The sequence below is a fragment of the Ambystoma mexicanum genome, chromosome 1p (assembly GCF_040938575.1).
Source record: "Ambystoma mexicanum isolate Mex_15411 chromosome 1p, UKY_AmexF1_1, whole genome shotgun sequence".
Taxonomy (NCBI): domain Eukaryota; kingdom Metazoa; phylum Chordata; class Amphibia; order Caudata; family Ambystomatidae; genus Ambystoma; species Ambystoma mexicanum.
The window spans coordinates 1,475,050,574-1,475,068,784 of NC_090921.1; the positions used below are offsets into that span (position 1 = coordinate 1,475,050,574).

The 18,211-nt window shown below is 42.8% G+C and overlaps 19 non-coding genes across 19 annotated transcripts; all 19 read left to right on the forward strand.

Moving 5' to 3' along the window:
* The first annotated feature begins 132 nt into the window (after positions 1-132).
* Positions 133-206, forward strand: TRNAI-AAU (transfer RNA isoleucine (anticodon AAU)). Its single transcript has one exon. It is a non-coding gene; the product is annotated as a tRNA-Ile (tRNA).
* Positions 207-930: 724 nt separating this feature from the next.
* TRNAI-AAU (transfer RNA isoleucine (anticodon AAU)) lies at positions 931-1,004 on the forward strand. Its single transcript has one exon. It is a non-coding gene; the product is annotated as a tRNA-Ile (tRNA).
* A 1,005-nt stretch (positions 1,005-2,009) lies between these two features.
* On the forward strand, positions 2,010-2,083 carry TRNAI-AAU (transfer RNA isoleucine (anticodon AAU)). Its single transcript has one exon. It is a non-coding gene; the product is annotated as a tRNA-Ile (tRNA).
* Positions 2,084-3,302: 1,219 nt separating this feature from the next.
* TRNAI-AAU (transfer RNA isoleucine (anticodon AAU)) lies at positions 3,303-3,376 on the forward strand. Its single transcript has one exon. It is a non-coding gene; the product is annotated as a tRNA-Ile (tRNA).
* A 1,347-nt stretch (positions 3,377-4,723) lies between these two features.
* Positions 4,724-4,797, forward strand: TRNAI-AAU (transfer RNA isoleucine (anticodon AAU)). Its single transcript has one exon. It is a non-coding gene; the product is annotated as a tRNA-Ile (tRNA).
* Positions 4,798-5,521: 724 nt separating this feature from the next.
* On the forward strand, positions 5,522-5,595 carry TRNAI-AAU (transfer RNA isoleucine (anticodon AAU)). Its single transcript has one exon. It is a non-coding gene; the product is annotated as a tRNA-Ile (tRNA).
* Positions 5,596-6,320: 725 nt separating this feature from the next.
* TRNAI-AAU (transfer RNA isoleucine (anticodon AAU)) lies at positions 6,321-6,394 on the forward strand. Its single transcript has one exon. It is a non-coding gene; the product is annotated as a tRNA-Ile (tRNA).
* A 1,053-nt stretch (positions 6,395-7,447) lies between these two features.
* TRNAI-AAU (transfer RNA isoleucine (anticodon AAU)) lies at positions 7,448-7,521 on the forward strand. Its single transcript has one exon. It is a non-coding gene; the product is annotated as a tRNA-Ile (tRNA).
* Positions 7,522-8,574: 1,053 nt separating this feature from the next.
* On the forward strand, positions 8,575-8,648 carry TRNAI-AAU (transfer RNA isoleucine (anticodon AAU)). Its single transcript has one exon. It is a non-coding gene; the product is annotated as a tRNA-Ile (tRNA).
* Positions 8,649-9,702: 1,054 nt separating this feature from the next.
* On the forward strand, positions 9,703-9,776 carry TRNAI-AAU (transfer RNA isoleucine (anticodon AAU)). The gene has a single exon. It is a non-coding gene; the product is annotated as a tRNA-Ile (tRNA).
* A 724-nt stretch (positions 9,777-10,500) lies between these two features.
* Positions 10,501-10,574, forward strand: TRNAI-AAU (transfer RNA isoleucine (anticodon AAU)). Its single transcript has one exon. It is a non-coding gene; the product is annotated as a tRNA-Ile (tRNA).
* Positions 10,575-11,628: 1,054 nt separating this feature from the next.
* TRNAI-AAU (transfer RNA isoleucine (anticodon AAU)) lies at positions 11,629-11,702 on the forward strand. The gene has a single exon. It is a non-coding gene; the product is annotated as a tRNA-Ile (tRNA).
* A 549-nt stretch (positions 11,703-12,251) lies between these two features.
* TRNAI-AAU (transfer RNA isoleucine (anticodon AAU)) lies at positions 12,252-12,325 on the forward strand. Its single transcript has one exon. It is a non-coding gene; the product is annotated as a tRNA-Ile (tRNA).
* Positions 12,326-13,049: 724 nt separating this feature from the next.
* On the forward strand, positions 13,050-13,123 carry TRNAI-AAU (transfer RNA isoleucine (anticodon AAU)). The gene has a single exon. It is a non-coding gene; the product is annotated as a tRNA-Ile (tRNA).
* A 1,053-nt stretch (positions 13,124-14,176) lies between these two features.
* On the forward strand, positions 14,177-14,250 carry TRNAI-AAU (transfer RNA isoleucine (anticodon AAU)). The gene has a single exon. It is a non-coding gene; the product is annotated as a tRNA-Ile (tRNA).
* Positions 14,251-14,974: 724 nt separating this feature from the next.
* On the forward strand, positions 14,975-15,048 carry TRNAI-AAU (transfer RNA isoleucine (anticodon AAU)). The gene has a single exon. It is a non-coding gene; the product is annotated as a tRNA-Ile (tRNA).
* A 1,005-nt stretch (positions 15,049-16,053) lies between these two features.
* TRNAI-AAU (transfer RNA isoleucine (anticodon AAU)) lies at positions 16,054-16,127 on the forward strand. The gene has a single exon. It is a non-coding gene; the product is annotated as a tRNA-Ile (tRNA).
* A 395-nt stretch (positions 16,128-16,522) lies between these two features.
* TRNAI-AAU (transfer RNA isoleucine (anticodon AAU)) lies at positions 16,523-16,596 on the forward strand. Its single transcript has one exon. It is a non-coding gene; the product is annotated as a tRNA-Ile (tRNA).
* Positions 16,597-17,320: 724 nt separating this feature from the next.
* Positions 17,321-17,394, forward strand: TRNAI-AAU (transfer RNA isoleucine (anticodon AAU)). Its single transcript has one exon. It is a non-coding gene; the product is annotated as a tRNA-Ile (tRNA).
* The last annotated feature ends 817 nt before the right edge of the window (positions 17,395-18,211 follow it).

An 18,211-nucleotide genomic window follows, 5' to 3' on the forward strand; every position in this document is an offset into this window, starting at 1 on the left:
TTTGAAGATAATTGTCATATTCATGAATTTCCTTCAGATCACATGTAGTTTTTCTTTAGGTTGTTGTGAGGATAAGGGTTTTATGTGTGAATGAGTTAGGCATTTTTTTCCAAGGGAAAAAGACTCTCAGCTGGCCGGTTAGCTCAGTTGGTTAGAGCGTGGTGCTAATAACGCCAAGGTCACGGGTTCGATCCCCGTATTGGCCACTTTGTCATTTTGGGAAATATTTCTGCAGAAGGATGAGATTGATGCAGAATTGGCACTCACAGCTTTAGAGTTACTAACACAAGATTGCTGTTTTGTTGGAAGCAGCTGTGCATACATAGTCACGGGTCAGTACTGCTGCGGACATAACCAATGTTGTTGTGAGGATAAGGGTTGTATTTGTGAATGAGTTAGGCATTTTCTTTCAAAGGAAGAAAACTCCCCCCTGCAACTGGCCTCCCTCCTATGCTCCAGTCAGAAGGCATACTTTTTCTGACTGAGCATGGTGCTAATCAAGCCAAGTTAGCGAATTTGATCCCAGTATTGGCCACTTTGTCAATTTGGGAAATATTTCTGCAGAAGCATGTGATTGATGCAGAATTCCCACCCACAGCTTTAGATTTACTATGACAAGTTTGCTGTTTTGTTGGAAGCAGCAGTCCATAAATGGTCACAGGTCAGTACTGCTGTGGGAAATGACCAATGAGATGCATTTAACCTTCTTTGTCGCAGTACTACTTAAATGTGATGCAGGCCACAAGTCAGTTTGAAGATAATTGTAATATTCATGAATTTCCTTCAGATCACATGGAGTTTTTCTTTAGGTTGTTGTGAGGATAAGGGTTGTCTGTGTGAATGAGTTAGGCATTTTTTTCCAAGGGAAGAAAAAATCCCCCTGCAACTGGCCTCCCTCTTATGCTCCAGTTAGAAATATATCTCTCAGCTGGCCGGTTAGCTCAGTTGGTTAGAGCGTGGTGCTAATAACGCCAAGGTCACGGGTTCGATCCCCGTATTGGCCACTTTGTCATTTTGGGAAATATTTCTGCAGAAGCATGAGATTGATGCAGAATTGGCACTCACAGCTTTAGAGTTACTAACACAAGATTGCTGTTTTGTTGGAAGCAGCTGTGCATACATAGTCACGGGTCAGTACTGCTGCGGACATAACCAATGTTGTTGTGAGGATAAGGGTTGTATTTGTGAATGAGTTAGGCATTTTCTTTCAAGGGAAGAAAACTCCCCCCTGCAACTGGCCTCCCTCCTATGCTCCAGTCAGAAGGCTTACTTTTTCTGACTGAGCATGGTGCTAATCACGCCAAGTTAGCGAATTTGATCCCAGTATTGGCCACTTTGTCAATTTGGGAAATATTTCTGCAGAAGGATGAGATTGATGCAGAATTGGCACTCACAGCTTTAGAGTTACTAACACAAGATTGCTGTTTTGTTGGAAGCATCTCTGCATACATAGTCACGGGTCAGTACTACTGCGGACATAACCAATGTTGTTGTGAGGATAAGGGTTGTATTTGTGAATGAGTTAGGCATTTTCTTTCAAGGGAAGAAAACTCCCCCCTGCAACTGGCCTCCCTCCTATGCTCCAGTCAGAAGGCATACTTTTTCTGACTGAGCATGGTGCTAATCACGCCAAGTTAGCGAATTTGATCCCAGTATTGGCCACTTTGTCAATTTGGGAAATATTTCTGCAGAAGCATGAGATTGATGCAGAATTCCCACCCACAGCTTTAGATTTACTATGACAAGTTTGCTGTTTTGTTGGAATCAGCAGTCCATAAATGGTCACAGGTCAGTACTGCTGTGGGAAATGACCAATGAGATGCATTTAACCTTCTTTGTCCCAGTTCTACTTAAATGTGATGCAGGATACAAGTCAGTTTGAAGATAATTGTCATATTCATGAATTTCCTTCAGATCACATGTAGTTTTTCTTTAGGTTGTTGTGAGGATAAGGGTTTTATGTGTGAATGAGTTAGGCATTTTTTTCCAAGGGAAAAAGACTCTCAGCTGGCCGGTTAGCTCAGTTGGTTAGAGCGTGGTGCTAATAACGCCAAGGTCACGGGTTCGATCCCCGTATTGGCCACTTTGTCATTTTGGGAAATATTTCTGCAGAAGGATGAGATTGATGCAGAATTGGCACTCACAGCTTTAGAGTTACTAACACAAGATTGCTGTTTTGTTGGAAGCAGCTGTGCATACATAGTCACGGGTCAGTACTGCTGCGGACATAACCAATGTTGTTGTGAGGATAAGGGTTGTATTTGTGAATGAGTTAGGCATTTTCTTTCAAAGGAAGAAAACTCCCCCCTGCAACTGGCCTCCCTCCTATGCTCCAGTCAGAAGGCATACTTTTTCTGACTGAGCATGGTTCTAATCAAGCCAAGTTAGCGAATTTGATCCCAGTATTGGCCACTTTGTCAATTTGGGAAATATTTCTGCAGACGCATGAGATTGATGCAGAATTCCCACCCACAGCTTTAGATTTACTATGACTAGTTTGCTGTTTTGTTGGAAGCAGCAGTCCATAAATGGTCACAGGTCAGTACTGCTGTGAGAAATGACTCAGTTGGTTAGAGCGTGGTGCTAATAACGTCAAGGTCACGGGTTCGATCCCCCGTATTGGCCACTTTGTCATTTTGGGAAATATTTCTGCAGAAGCATGAGATTGATGCAGAATTGGCACTCACAGCTTTAGAGTTACTAACACAAGATTGCTGTTTTGTTGGAAGCAGCTGTGCATACATAGTCACGGGTCAGTACTGCTGCGGACATAACCAATGTTGTTGTGAGGATAAGGGTTGTATTTGTGAATGAGTTAGGCATTTTCTTTCAAGGGAAGAAAACTCCCCCCTGCAACTGGCCTCCCTCCTATGCTCCAGTCAGAAGGCATACTTTTTCTGACTGAGCATGGTGCTAATCACGCCAAGTTAGCGAATTTGATCCCAGTATTGGCCACTTTGTCAATTTGGGAAATATTTCTGCAGAAGCATGAGATTGATGCAGAATTCCCACCCACAGCTTTAGATTTACTATGACAAGTTTGCTGTTTTGTTGGAATCAGCAGTCCATAAATGGTCACAGGTCAGTACTGCTGTGGGAAATGACCAATGAGATGCATTTAACCTTCTTTGTCCCAGTTCTACTTAAATGTGATGCAGGATACAAGTCAGTTTGAAGATAATTGTCATATTCATGAATTTCCTTCAGATCACATGTAGTTTTTCTTTAGGTTGTTGTGAGGATAAGGGTTTTATGTGTGAATGAGTTAGGCATTTTTTTCCAAGGGAAAAAGACTCTCAGCTGGCCGGTTAGCTCAGTTGGTTAGAGCGTGGTGCTAATAACGCCAAGGTTACGGGTTCGATCCCCGTATTGGCCACTTTGTCATTTTGGGAAATATTTCTGCAGAAGGATGAGATTGATGCAGAATTGGCACTCACAGCTTTAGAGCTACTAACACAAGATTGCTGTTTTGTTGGAAGCAGCTGTGCATACATAGTCACGGGTCAGTACTGCTGCGGACATAACCAATGTTGTTGTGAGGATAAGGGTTGTATTTGTGAATGAGTTAGGCATTTTCTTTCAAAGGAAGAAAACTCCCCCCTGCAACTGGCCTCCCTCCTATGCTCCAGTCAGAAGGCATACTTTTTCTGACTGAGCATGGTTCTAATCAAGCCAAGTTAGCGAATTTGATCCCAGTATTGGCCACTTTGTCAATTTGGGAAATATTTCTGCAGAAGCATGAGATTGATGCAGAATTCCCACCCACAGCTTTAGATTTACTATGACTAGTTTGCTGTTTTGTTGGAAGCAGCAGTCCATAAATGGTCACAGGTCAGTACTGCTGTGGGAAATGACCAATGAGATGCATTTAACCTTCTTTGTCCCAGTTCTACTTAAATGTGATGCAGGCTACAAGTCAGTTTGAAGATAATTGTCATATTCATGAATTTCCTTCAGATCACATGTAGTTTTTCTTTAGGTTGTTGTGAGGATAAGGGTTTTATGTGTGAATGAGTTAGGCATTTTTTTTCCAAGGGAAGAAAAAATCCCCCTGCAACTGGCCTCCCTCTTATGGTCCAGTCAGAAATATTCCTCTCAGCTGGCCGGTTAGCTCAGTTGGTTAGAGCGTGGTGCTAATAATGCCAAGGTCAGGGGTTCGATCCCCGTATTGGCCACTTTGTCATTTTGGGAAATATTTCTGCAGAAGGATGAGATTGATGCAGAATTGGCACTCACAGCTTTAGAGTTACTAACACAAGATTGCTGTTTTGTTGGAAGCAGCTGTGCATACATAGTCACGGGTCAGTACTGCTGCGGACATAACCAATGTTGTTGTGAGGATAAGGGTTGTATTTGTGAATGAGTTAGGCATTTTCTTTCAAGGAAAGAAAACTCCCCCCTGCAACTGGCCTCCCTCCTATGCTCCAGTCAGAAGCATACTTTTTCTGACTGAGCATGGTGCTAATCACGCCAAGTTAGCGAATTTGATCCCAGTATTGGCCACTTTGTCAATTTGGGAAAAATGTCTGCAGAAGCATGAGAACCTTCTTTGTCCCAGTTCTACTTAAATGTGATGCAGGATACAAGTCAGTTTGAAGATAATTGTCATATTCATGAATTTCCTTCAGATCACATGTAGTTTTTCTTTAGGTTGTTGTGAGGATAAGGGTTTTATGTGTGAATGAGTTAGGCATTTTTTTCCAAGGGAAAAAGACTCTCAGCTGGCCGGTTAGCTCAGTTGGTTAGAGCGTGGTGCTAATAACGCCAAGGTCACGGGTTCGATCCCCGTATTGGCCACTTTGTCATTTTGGGAAATATTTCTGCAGAAGGATGAGATTGATGCAGAATTGGCACTCACAGCTTTAGAGTTACTAACACAAGATTGCTGTTTTGTTGGAAGCAGCTGTGCATACATAGTCACGGGTCAGTACTGCTGCGGACATAACCAATGTTGTTGTGAGGATAAGGGTTGTATTTGTGAATGAGTTAGGCATTTTCTTTCAAAGGAAGAAAACTCCCCCCTGCAACTGGCCTCCCTCCTATGCTCCAGTCAGAAGGCATACTTTTTCTGACTGAGCATGGTGCTAATCAAGCCAAGTTAGCGAATTTGATCCCAGTATTGGCCACTTTGTCAATTTGGGAAATATTTCTGCAGAAGCATGTGATTGATGCAGAATTCCCACCCACAGCTTTAGATTTACTATGACTAGTTTGCTGTTTTGTTGGAAGCAGCAGTCCATAAATGGTCACAGGTCAGTACTGCTGTGGGAAATGACCAATGAGATGCATTTAACCTTCTTTGTCCCAGTTCTACTTAAATGTGATGCAGGCTACAAGTCAGTTTGAAGATAATTGTCACATTCATGAATTTCCTTCAGATCACATGTAGTTTTTCTTTAGGTTGTTGTGAGGATAAGGGTTTTATGTGTGAATGAGTTAGGCATTTTTTTTCCAAGGGAAGAAAAAAACCCCTGCAACTGGCCTCCCTCTTATGGTCCAGTCAGAAATATGCCTCTCAGCTGGCCGGTTAGCTCAGTTGGTTAGAGCGTGGTGCTAATAACGCCAAGGTCACGGGTTCGATCCCCGTATTGGCCACTTTGTCATTTTGGGAAATATTTCTGCAGAAGGATGAGATTGATGCAGAATTGGCACTCACAGCTGTAGAGTTACTAACACAAGATTGCTGTTTTGTTGGAAGCAGCTGTGCATACATAGTCACGGGTCAGTACTGCTGCGGACATAACCAATGTTGTTGTGAGGATAAGGGTTGTATTTGTGAATGAGTTAGGCATTTTCTTTCAAAGGAAGAAAACTCCCCCCTGCAACTGGCCTCCCTCCTATGCTCCAGTCAGAAGGCATACTTTTTCTGACTGAGCATGGTGCTAATCAAGCCAAGTTAGCGAATTTGATCCCAGTATTGGCCACTTTGTCAATTTGGGAAATATTTCTGCAGAAGCATGTGATTGATGCAGAATTCCCACCCACAGCTTTAGATTTACTATGACAAGTTTGCTGTTTTGTTGGAAGCAGCAGTCCATAAATGGTCACAGGTCAGTACTGCTGTGGGAAATGACCAATGAGATGCATTTAACCTTCTTTGTCGCAGTACTACTTAAATGTGATGCAGGCCACAAGTCAGTTTGAAGATAATTGTAATATTCATGAATTTCCTTCAGATCACATGGAGTTTTTCTTTAGGTTGTTGTGAGGATAAGGGTTGTCTGTGTGAATGAGTTAGGCATTTTTTTTCCAAGGGAAGAAAAAATCCCCCTGCAACTGGCCTTCCTCTTATGCTCCAGTTAGAAATATATCTCTCAGCTGGCCGGTTAGCTCACTTGGTTAGAGCGTGGTGCTAATAACGCCAAGGTCACGGGTTCGATCCCCGTATTGGCCACTTTGTCATTTTGGGAAATATTTCTGCAGAAGCATGAGATTGATGCAGAATTGGCACTCACAGCTTTAGAGTTACTAACACAAGATTGCTGTTTTGTTGGAAGCAGCTGTGCATACATAGTCACGGGTCAGTACTGCTGCGGACATAACCAATGTTGTTGTGAGGATAAGGGTTGTATTTGTGAATGAGTTAGGCATTTTCTTTCAAGGGAAGAAAACTCCCCCTTGCAACTGGCCTCCCTCCTATGCTCCAGTCAGAAGGCTTACTTTTTCTGACTGAGCATGGTGCTAATCACGCCAAGTTAGCGAATTTGATCCCAGTATTGGCCACTTTGTCAATTTGGGAAATATTTCTGCAGAAGGATGAGATTGATGCAGAATTGGCACTCACAGCTTTAGAGTTACTAACACAAGATTGCTGTTTTGTTGGAAGCAGCTCTGCATACATAGTCACGGGTCAGTACTACTGCGGACATAACCAATGTTGTTGTGAGGATAAGGGTTGTATTTGTGAATGAGTTAGGCATTTTCTTTCAAGGGAAGAAAACTCCCCCTGCAACTGGCCTCCCTCCTATGCTCCAGTCAGAAGGCATACTTTTTCTGACTGAGCATGGTGCTAATCACGCCAAGTTAGCGAATTTGATCCCAGTATTGGCCACTTTGTCAATTTGGGAAATATTTCTGCAGAAGCATGAGATTGATGCAGAATTCCCACCCACAGCTTTAGATTTACTATGACTAGTTTGCTGTTTTGTTGGAAGCAGCAGTCCATAAATGGTCACAGGTCAGTACTGCTGTGGGAAATGACCAATGAGATGCATTTAACCTTCTTTGTCCCAGTTCTACTTAAATGTGATGCAGGCTACAAGTCAGTTTGAAGATAATTGTCATATTCATGAATTTCCTTCAGATCACATGTAGTTTTTCTTTAGGTTGTTGTGAGGATAAGGGTTTTATGTGTGAATGAGTTAGGCATTTTTTTTCCAAGGGAAGAAAAAATCCCCCTGCAACTGGCCTCCCTCTTATGGTCCAGTCAGAAATATTCCTCTCAGCTGGCCGGTTAGCTCAGTTGGTTAGAGCGTGGTGCTAATAACGCCAAGGTCACGGGTTCGATCCCCGTATTGGCCACTTTGTCATTTTGGGAAATATTTCTGCAGAAGGATGAGATTGATGCAGAATTGGCACTCACAGCTTTAGAGTTACTAACACAAGATTGCTGTTTTGTTGGAAGCAGCTGTGCATACATAGTCACGGGTCAGTACTGCTGCGGACATAACCAATGTTGTTGTGAGGATAAGGGTTGTATTTGTGAATGAGTTAGGCATTTTCTTTCAAGGAAAGAAAACTCCCCCCTGCAACTGGCCTCCCTCCTATGCTCCAGTCAGAAGCATACTTTTTCTGACTGAGCATGGTGCTAATCACGCCAAGTTAGCGAATTTGATCCCAGTATTGGCCACTTTGTCAATTTGGGAAATATTTCTGCAGAAGGATGAGATTGATGCAGAATTGGCACTCACAGCTTTAGAGTTACTAACACAAGATTGCTGTTTTGTTGGAAGCAGCTGTGCATACATAGTCACGGGTCAGTACTGCTGCGGACATAACCAATGTTGTTGTGAGGATAAGGGTTGTATTTGTGAATGAGTTAGGCATTTTCTTTCAAAGGAAGAAAACTCCCCCCTGCAACTGGCCTCCCTCCTATGCTCCAGTCAGAAGGCATACTTTTTCTGACTGAGCATGGTTCTAATCAAGCCAAGTTAGCGAATTTGATCCCAGTATTGGCCACTTTGTCAATTTGGGAAATATTTCTGCAGAAGCATGAGATTGATGCAGAATTCCCACCCACAGCTTTAGATTTACTATGACTAGTTTGCTGTTTTGTTGGAAGCAGCAGTCCATAAATGGTCACAGGTCAGTACTGCTGTGGGAAATGACCAATGAGATGCATTTAACCTTCTTTGTCCCAGTTCTACTTAAATGTGATGCAGGCTACAAGTCAGTTTGAAGATAATTGTCATATTCATGAATTTCCTTCAGATCACATGTAGTTTTTCTTTAGGTTGTTGTGAGGATAAGGGTTGTCTGTGTGAATGAGTTAGGCATTTTTTTTCCAAGGGAAGAAAAAATCCCCCTGCAACTGGCCTCCCTCTTATGCTCCAGTTAGAAATATATCTCTCAGCTGGCCGGTTAGCTCAGTTGGTTAGAGCGAGGTGCTAATAACGCCAAGGTCACGGGTTCGATCCCCGTATTGGCCACTTTGTCATTTTGGGAAATATTTCTGCAGAAGCATGAGATTGATGCAGAATTGGCACTCACAGCTTTAGAGTTACTAACACAAGATTGCTGTTTTGTTGGAAGCAGCTGTGCATACATAGTCACGGGTCAGTACTGCTGCGGACATAACCAATGTTGTTGTGAGGATAAGGGTTGTATTTGTGAATGAGTTAGGCATTTTCTTTCAAGGGAAGAAAACTCCCCCTTGCAACTGGCCTCCCTCCTATGCTCCAGTCAGAAGGCTTACTTTTTCTGACTGAGCATGGTGCTAATCACGCCAAGTTAGCGAATTTGATCCCAGTATTGGCCACTTTGTCAATTTGGGAAATATTTCTGCAGAAGGATGAGATTGATGCAGAATTGGCACTCACAGCTTTAGAGTTACTAACACAAGATTGCTGTTTTGTTGGAAGCAGCTCTGCATACATAGTCACGGGTCAGTACTACTGCGGACATAACCAATGTTGTTGTGAGGATAAGGGTTGTATTTGTGAATGAGTTAGGCATTTTCTTTCAAGGGAAGAAAACTCCCCCCTGCAACTGGCCTCCCTCCTATGCTCCAGTCAGAAGGCATACTTTTTCTGACTGAGCATGGTGCTAATCACGCCAAGTTAGCAAATTTGATCCCAGTATTGGCCACTTTGTCAATTTGGGAAATATTTCTGCAGAAGCATGAGATTGATGCAGAATTCCCACCCACAGCTTTAGATTTACTATGACTAGTTTGCTGTTTTGTTGGAAGCAGCAGTCCATAAATGGTCACAGGTCAGTACTGCTGTGGGAAAGGACCAATGAGATGCATTTAACCTTCTTTGTCCCAGTTCTACTTAAATGTGATGCAGGCTACAAGTCAGTTTGAAGATAATTGTCATATTCATGAATTTCCTTCAGATCACATGTAGTTTTTCTTTAGGTTGTTGTGAGGATAAGGGTTTTATGTGTGAATGAGTTAGGCATTTTTTTTCCAAGGGAAGAAAATATCCCCCTGCAACTGGCCTCCCTCTTATGGTCCAGTCAGAAATATTCCTCTCAGCTGGCCGGTTAGCTCAGTTGGTTAGAGCGTGGTGCTAATAACGCCAAGGTCACGGGTTCGATCCCCGTATTGGCCACTTTGTCATTTTGGGAAATATTTCTGCAGAAGGATGAGATTGATGCAGAATTGGCACTCACAGCTTTAGAGTTACTAACACAAGATTGCTGTTTTGTTGGAAGCAGCTGTGCATACATAGTCACGGGTCAGTACTGCTGCGGACATAACCAATGTTGTTGTGAGGATAAGGGTTGTATTTGTGAATGAGTTAGGCATTTTCTTTCAAGGAAAGAAAACTCCCCCCTGCAACTGGCCTCCCTCCTATGCTCCAGTCAGAAGCATACTTTTTCTGACTGAGCATGGTGCTAATCACGCCAAGTTAGCGAATTTGATCCCAGTATTGGCCACTTTGTCAATTTGGGAAAAATGTCTGCAGAAGCATTAGATTGATGCAGAATTCCCACCCACAGCTTTAGATTTACTATGACAAGTTTGCTGTTTTGTTGGAAGCAGCAGTCCATAAATGGTCACAGGTCAGTACTGCTGTGGGAAATGACCAATGAGATGCATTTAACCTTCTTTGTCCCAGTTCTACTTAAATGTGATGCAGGCTACAAGTCAGTTTGAAGATAATTGTCATATTCATGAATTTCCTTCAGATCACATGTAGTTTTTCTTTAGGTTGTTGTGAGGATAAGGGTTTTATGTGTGAATGAGTTAGGCATTTTTTTTCCAAGGGAAGAAAAAATCCCCCTGCAACTGGCCTCCCTCTTATGCTCCAGTTAGAAACATGCCTCTCAGCTGGCCGGTTAGCTCAGTTGGTTAGAGCATGGTGCTAATAACGCCAAGGTCACGGGTTCGATCCCCGTATTGGCCACTTTGTCGTTTTGGGAAATATTTCTGCAGAAGCATGAGATTGATGCAGAATTGGCACTCACAGCTTTAGAGTTACTAACACAAGATTGCTGTTTTGTTGGAAGCAGCTGTGCATACATAGTCACGGGTCAGTACTGCTGCGGACATAACCAATGTTGTTGTGAGGATAAGGGTTGTATTTGTGAATGAGTTAGGCATTTTCTTTCAAGGGAAGGAAACTCCCCCCTGCAACTGGCCTCCCTCCTATGCTCCAGTCAGAAGGCTTACTTTTTCTGACTGAGCATGGTGCTAATCACGCCAAGTTAGCGAATTTGATCCCAGTATTGGCCACTTTGTCAATTTGGGAAATATTTCTGCAGAAGGATGAGATTGATGCAGAATTGGCACTCACAGCTTTAGAGTTACTAACACAAGATTGCTGTTTTGTTGGAAGCAGCTGTGCATACATAGTCACGGGTCAGTACTGCTGCGGACATAACCAATGTTGTTGTGAGGATAAGGGTTGTATTTGTGAATGAGTTAGGCATTTTCTTTCAAAGGAAGAAAACTCCCCCCTGCAACTGGCCTCCCTCCTATGCTCCAGTCAGAAGGCATACTTTTTCTGACTGAGCATGGTTCTAATCAAGCCAAGTTAGCGAATTTGATCCCAGTATTGGCCACTTTGTCAATTTGGGAAATATTTCTGCAGAAGCATGAGATTGATGCAGAATTCCCACCCACAGCTTTAGATTTACTATGACTAGTTTGCTGTTTTGTTGGAAGCAGCAGTCCATAAATGGTCACAGGTCAGTACTGCTGTGGGAAATGACCAATGAGATGCATTTAACCTTCTTTGTCCCAGTTCTACTTAAATGTGATGCAGGCTACAAGTCAGTTTGAAGATAATTGTCATATTCATGAATTTCCTTCAGATCACATGTAGTTTTTCTTTAGGTTGTTGTGAGGATAAGGGTTTTATGTGTGAATGAGTTAGGCATTTTTTTTCCAAGGGAAGAAAAAATCCCCCTGCAACTGGCCTCCCTCTTATGGTCCAGTCAGAAATATTCCTCTCAGCTGGCCGGTTAGCTCAGTTGGTTAGAGCGTGGTGCTAATAACGGCAAGGTCACGGGTTCGATCCCCGTATTGGCCACTTTGTCATTTTGGGAAATATTTCTGCAGAAGGATGAGATTGATGCAGAATTGGCACTCACAGCTTTAGAGTTACTAACACAAGATTGCTGTTTTGTTGGAAGCAGCTGTGCATACATAGTCACGGGTCAGTACTGCTGCGGACATAACCAATGTTGTTGTGAGGATAAGGGTTGTATTTGTGAATGAGTTAGGCATTTTCTTTCAAGGGAAGGAAACTCCCCCCTGCAACTGGCCTCCCTCCTATGCTCCAGTCAGAAGGCTTACTTTTTCTGACTGAGCATGGTGCTAATCACGCCAAGTTAGCGAATTTGATCCCAGTATTGGCCACTTTGTCAATTTGGGAAAAATGTCTGCAGAAGCATTAGAACCTTCTTTGTCCCAGTTCTACTTAAATGTGATGCAGGATACAAGTCAGTTTGAAGATAATTGTCATATTCATGAATTTCCTTCAGATCACATGTAGTTTTTCTTTAGGTTGTTGTGAGGATAAGGGTTTTATGTGTGAATGAGTTAGGCATTTTTTTCCAAGGGAAAAAGACTCTCAGCTGGCCGGTTAGCTCAGTTGGTTAGAGCGTGGTGCTAATAACGCCAAGGTCACGGGTTCGATCCCCGTATTGGCCACTTTGTCATTTTGGGAAATATTTCTGCAGAAGGATGAGATTGATGCAGAATTGGCACTCACAGCTTTAGAGTTACTAACACAAGATTGCTGTTTTGTTGGAAGCAGCTGTGCATACATAGTCACGGGTCAGTACTGCTGCGGACATAACCAATGTTGTTGTGGGGATAAGGGTTGTATTTGTGAATGAGTTAGGCATTTTCTTTCAAAGGAAGAAAACTCCCCCCTGCAACTGGCCTCCCTCCTATGCTCCAGTCAGAAGGCATACTTTTTCTGACTGAGCATGGTGCTAATCAAGCCAAGTTAGCGAATTTGATCCCAGTATTGGCCACTTTGTCAATTTGGGAAATATTTCTGCAGAAGCATGTGATTGATGCAGAATTCCCACCCACAGCTTTAGATTTACTATGACAAGTTTGCTGTTTTGTTGGAAGCAGCAGTCCATAAATGGTCACAGGTCAGTACTGCTGTGGGAAATGACCAATGAGATGCATTTAACCTTCTTTGTCGCAGTACTACTTAAATGTGATGCAGGCCACAAGTCAGTTTGAAGATAATTGTAATATTCATGAATTTCCTTCAGATCACATGGAGTTTTTCTTTAGGTTGTTGTGAGGATAAGGGTTGTCTGTGTGAATGAGTTAGGCATTTTTTTCCAAGGGAAGAAAAAATCCCCCTGCAACTGGCCTCCCTCTTATGCTCCAGTTAGAAATATATCTCTCAGCTGGCCGGTTAGCTCAGTTGGTTAGAGCGTGGTGCTAATAAAGCCAAGGTCACGGGTTCGATCCCCGTATTGGCCACTTTGTCATTTTGGGAAATATTTCTGCAGAAGCATGAGATTGATGCAGAATTGGCACTCACAGCTTTAGAGTTACTAACACAAGATTGCTGTTTTGTTGGAAGCAGCTGTGCATACATAGTCACGGGTCAGTACTGCTGCGGACATAACCAATGTTGTTGTGAGGATAAGGGTTGTATTTGTGAATGAGTTAGGCATTTTCTTTCAAGGGAAGAAAACTCCCCCTGCAAATGGCCTCCCTCCTATGCTCCAGTCAGAAGGCTTACTTTTTCTGACTGAGCATGGTGCTAATCACGCCAAGTTAGCGAATTTGATCCCAGTATTGGCCACTTTGTCAATTTGGGAAATATTTCTGCAGAAGGATGAGATTGATGCAGAATTGGCACTCACAGCTTTAGAGTTACTAACACAAGATTGCTGTTTTGTTGGAAGCAGCTGTGCATACATAGTCACGGGTCAGTACTGCTGCGGACATAACCAATGTTGTTGTGAGGATAAGGGTTGTATTTGTGAATGAGTTAGGCATTTTCTTTCAAGGGAAGAAAACTCCCCCCTGCAACTGGCCTCCCTCCTATGCTCCAGTCAGAAGGCATACTTTTTCTGACTGAGCATGGTTCTAATCAAGCCAAGTTAGCGAATTTGATCCCAGTATTGGCCACTTTGTCAATTTGGGAAATATTTCTGCAGAAGCATGAGATTGATGCAGAATTCCCACCCACAGCTTTAGATTTACTATGACAAGTTTGCTGTTTTGTTGGAATCAGCAGTCCATAAATGGTCACAGGTCAGTACTGCTGTGGGAAATGACCAATGAGATGCATTTAACCTTCTTTGTCCCAGTTCTACTTAAATGTGATGCAGGCTACAAGTCAGTTTGAAGATAATTGTCATATTCATGAATTTCCTTCAGATCACATGTAGTTTTTCTTTAGGTTGTTGTGAGGATAAGGGTTTTATGTGTGAATGAGTTAGGCATTTTTTTTCCAAGGGAAGAAAAAATCCCCCTGCAACTGGCCTCCCTCTCATGGTCCAGTCAGAAATATTCCTCTCAGCTGGCGGGTTAGCTCAGTTGGTTAGAGCGTGGTGCTAATAACGCCAAGGTCACGGGTTCGATCCCCGTATTGGCCACTTTGTCATTTTGGGAAATATTTCTGCAGAAGGATGAGATTGATGCAGAATTGGCACTCACAGCTTTAGAGTTACTAACACAAGATTGCTGTTTTGTTGGAAGCAGCTGTGCATAAATAGTCACGGGTCAGTACTGCTGCGGACATAACCAATGTTGTTGTGAGGATAAGGGTTGTATTTGTGAATGAGTTAGGCATTTTCTTTCAAGGAAAGAAAACTCCCCCCTGCAACTGGCCTCCCTCCTATGCTCCAGTCAGAAGCATACTTTTTCTGACTGAGCATGGTGCTAATCACGCCAAGTTAGCGAATTTGATCCCAGTATTGGCCACTTTGTCAATTTGGGAAAAATGTCTGCAGAAGCATTAGATTGATGCAGAATTCCCACCCACAGCTTTAGATTTACTATGACAAGTTTGCTGTTTTGTTGGAAGCAGCAGTCCATAAATGGTCACAGGTCAGTACTGCTGTGGGAAATGACCAATGAGATGCATTTAACCTTCTTTGTCCCAGTTCTACTTAAATGTGATGCAGGCTACAAGTCAGTTTGAAGATAATTGTCATATTCATGAATTTCCTTCAGATCACATGTAGTTTTTCTTTAGGTTGTTGTGAGGATAAGGGTTTTATGTGTGAATGAGTTAGGCATTTTTTTTCCAAGGGAAGAAAAAATCTCCCTGCAACTGGCCTCCCTCTTATGCTCCAGTTAGAAACATGCCTCTCAGCTGGCCGGTTAGCTCAGTTGGTTAGAGCATGGTGCTAATAACGCCAAGGTCACGGGTTCGATCCCCGTATTGGCCACTTTGTCATTTTGGGAAATATTTCTGCAGAAGCATGAGATTGATGCAGAATTGGCACTCACAGCTTTAGAGTTACTAACACGAGATTGCTGTTTTGTTGGAAGCAGCTGTGCATACATAGTCACGGGTCAGTACTGCTGCGGACATAACCAATGTTGTTGTGAGGATAAGGGTTGTATTTGTGAATGAGTTAGGCATTTTCTTTCAAGGGAAGAAAACTCCCCCCTGCAACTGGCCTCCCTCCTATGCTCCAGTCAGAAGGCTTACTTTTTCTGACTGAGCATGGTGCTAATCACGCCAAGTTAGCAAATTTGATCCCAGTATTGGCCACTTTGTCAATTTGGGAAATATTTCTGCAGAAGGATGAGATTGATGCAGAATTGCCACTCACAGCTTTAGAGTTACTAACACAAGATTGCTGTTTTGTTGGAAGCAGCTCTGCATACATAGTCACGGGTCAATACTACTGCGGACATAACCAATGTTGTTGTGAGGATAAGGGTTGTATTTGTGAATGAGTTAGGCATTTTCTTTCAAGGGAAGAAAACTCCCCCCTGCAACTGGCCTCCCTCCTATGCTCCAGTCAGAAGGCATACTTTTTCTGACTGAGCATGGTGCTAATCACGCCAAGTTAGCGAATTTGATCCCAGTATTGGCCACTTTGTCAATTTGGAAAATATTTCTGCAGAAGCATGAGATTGATGCAGAATTCCCACCCACAGCTTTAGATTTACTATGACAAGTTTACTGTTTTGTTGGAATCAGCAGTCCATAAATGGTCACAGGTCAGTACTGCTGTGGGAAATGACCAATGAGATGCATTTAACCTTCTTTGTCCCAGTTCTACTTAAATGTGATGCAGGATACAAGTCAGTTTGAAGATAATTGTCATATTCATGAATTTCCTTCAGATCACATGTAGTTTTTCTTTAGGTTGTTGTGAGGATAAGGGTTTTATGTGTGAATGAGTTAGGCATTTTTTTCCAAGGGAAAAAGATTCTCAGCTGGCCGGTTAGCTCAGTTGGTTAGAGCGTGGTGCTAATAACGCCAAGGTCACGGGTTCGATCCCCGTATTGGCCACTTTGTCATTTTGGGAAATATTTCTGCAGAAGGATGAGATTGATGCAGAATTGCACTCACAGCTTTAGAGTTACTAACACAAGATTGCTGTTTTGTTGGAATCAGCAGTCCATAAATGGTCACAGGTCAGTACTGCTGTGGGAAATGACCAATGAGATGCATTTAACCTTCTTTGTCCCAGTTCTACTTAAATGTGATGCAGGCTACAAGTCAGTTTGAAGATAATTGTCATATTCATGAATTTCCTTCAGATCACATGTAGTTTTTCTTTAGGTTGTTGTGAGGATAAGGGTTTTATGTGTGAATGAGTTAGGCATTTTTTTTCCAAGGGAAGAAAAAATCCCCCTGCAACTGGCCTCCCTCTTATGGTCCAGTCAGAAATATTCCTCTCAGCTGGCCGGTTAGCTCAGTTGGTTAGAGCGTGGTGCTAATAACGCCAAGGTCACGGGTTCGATCCCCGTATTGGCCACTTTGTCATTTTGGGAAATATTTCTGCAGAAGGATGAGATTGATGCAGAATTGGCACTCACAGCTTTAGAGTTACTAACACAAGATTGCTGTTTTGTTGGAAGCAGCTGTGCATACATAGTCACGGGTCAGTACTGCTGCGGACATAACCAATGTTGTTGTGAGGAAAAGGGTTGTATTTGTGAATGAGTTAGGCATTTTCTTTCAAGGAAAGAAAACTCCCCCCTGCAACTGGCCTACCTCCTATGCTCCAGTCAGAAGCATACTTTTTCTGACTGAGCATGGTGCTAATCACGCCAAGTTAGCGAATTTGATCCCAGTATTGGCCACTTTGTCAATTTGGGAAAAATGTCTGCAGAAGCATTAGATTGATGCAGAATTCCCACCCACAGCTTTAGATTTACTATGACAAGTTTGCTGTTTTGTTGGAAGCAGCAGTCCATAAATGGTCACAGGTCAGTACTGCTGTGGGAAATGACCAATGAGATGCATTTAACCTTCTTTGTCCCAGTTCTACTTAAATGTGATGCAGGCTACAAGTCAGTTTGAAGATAATTGTCATATTCATGAATTTCCTTCAGATCACATGTAGTTTTTCTTTAGGTTGTTGTGAGGATAAGGGATTTATGTGTGAATGAGTTAGGCATTTTTTTTCCAAGGGAAGAAAAAATCCCCCTGCAACTGGCCTCCCTCTTATGCTCCAGTTAGAAACATGCCTCTCAGCTGGCCGGTTAGCTCAGTTGGTTAGAGCATGGTGCTAATAACGCCAAGGTCACGGGTTCGATCCCCGTATTGGCCACTTTGTCGTTTTGGGAAATATTTCTGCAGAAGCATGAGATTGATGCAGAATTGGCACTCACAGCTTTAGAGTTACTAACACAAGATTGCTGTTTTGTTGGAAGCAGCTGTGCATACATAGTCACGGGTCAGTACTGCTGCGGACATAACCAATGTTGTTGTGAGGATAAGGGTTGTATTTGTGAATGAGTTAGGCATTTTCTTTCAAGGGAAGGAAACTCCCCCCTGCAACTGGCCTCCCTCCTATGCTCCAGTCAGAAGGCTTACTTTTTCTGACTGAGCATGGTGCTAATCACGCCAAGTTAGCGAATTTGATCCCAGTATTGGCCACTTTGTCAATTTGGGAAATATTTCTGCAGAAGGATGAGATTGATGCAGAATTGGCACTCACAGCTTTAGAGTTACTAACACAAGATTGCTGTTTTGTTGGAAGCAGCTGTGCATACATAGTCACGGGTCAGTACTGCTGCGGACATAACCAATGTTGTTGTGAGGATAAGGGTTGTATTTGTGAATGAGTTAGGCATTTTCTTTCAAAGGAAGAAAACTCCCCCCTGCAACTGGCCTCCCTCCTATGCTCCAGTCAGAAGGCATACTTTTTCTGACTGAGCATGGTTCTAATCAAGCCAAGTTAGCGAATTTGATCCCAGTATTGGCCACTTTGTCAATTTGGGAAATATTTCTGCAGAAGCATGAGATTGATGCAGAATTCCCACCCACAGCTTTAGATTTACTATGACTAGTTTGCTGTTTTGTTGGAAGCAGCAGTCCATAAATGGTCACAGGTCAGTACTGCTGTGGGAAATGACCAATGAGAT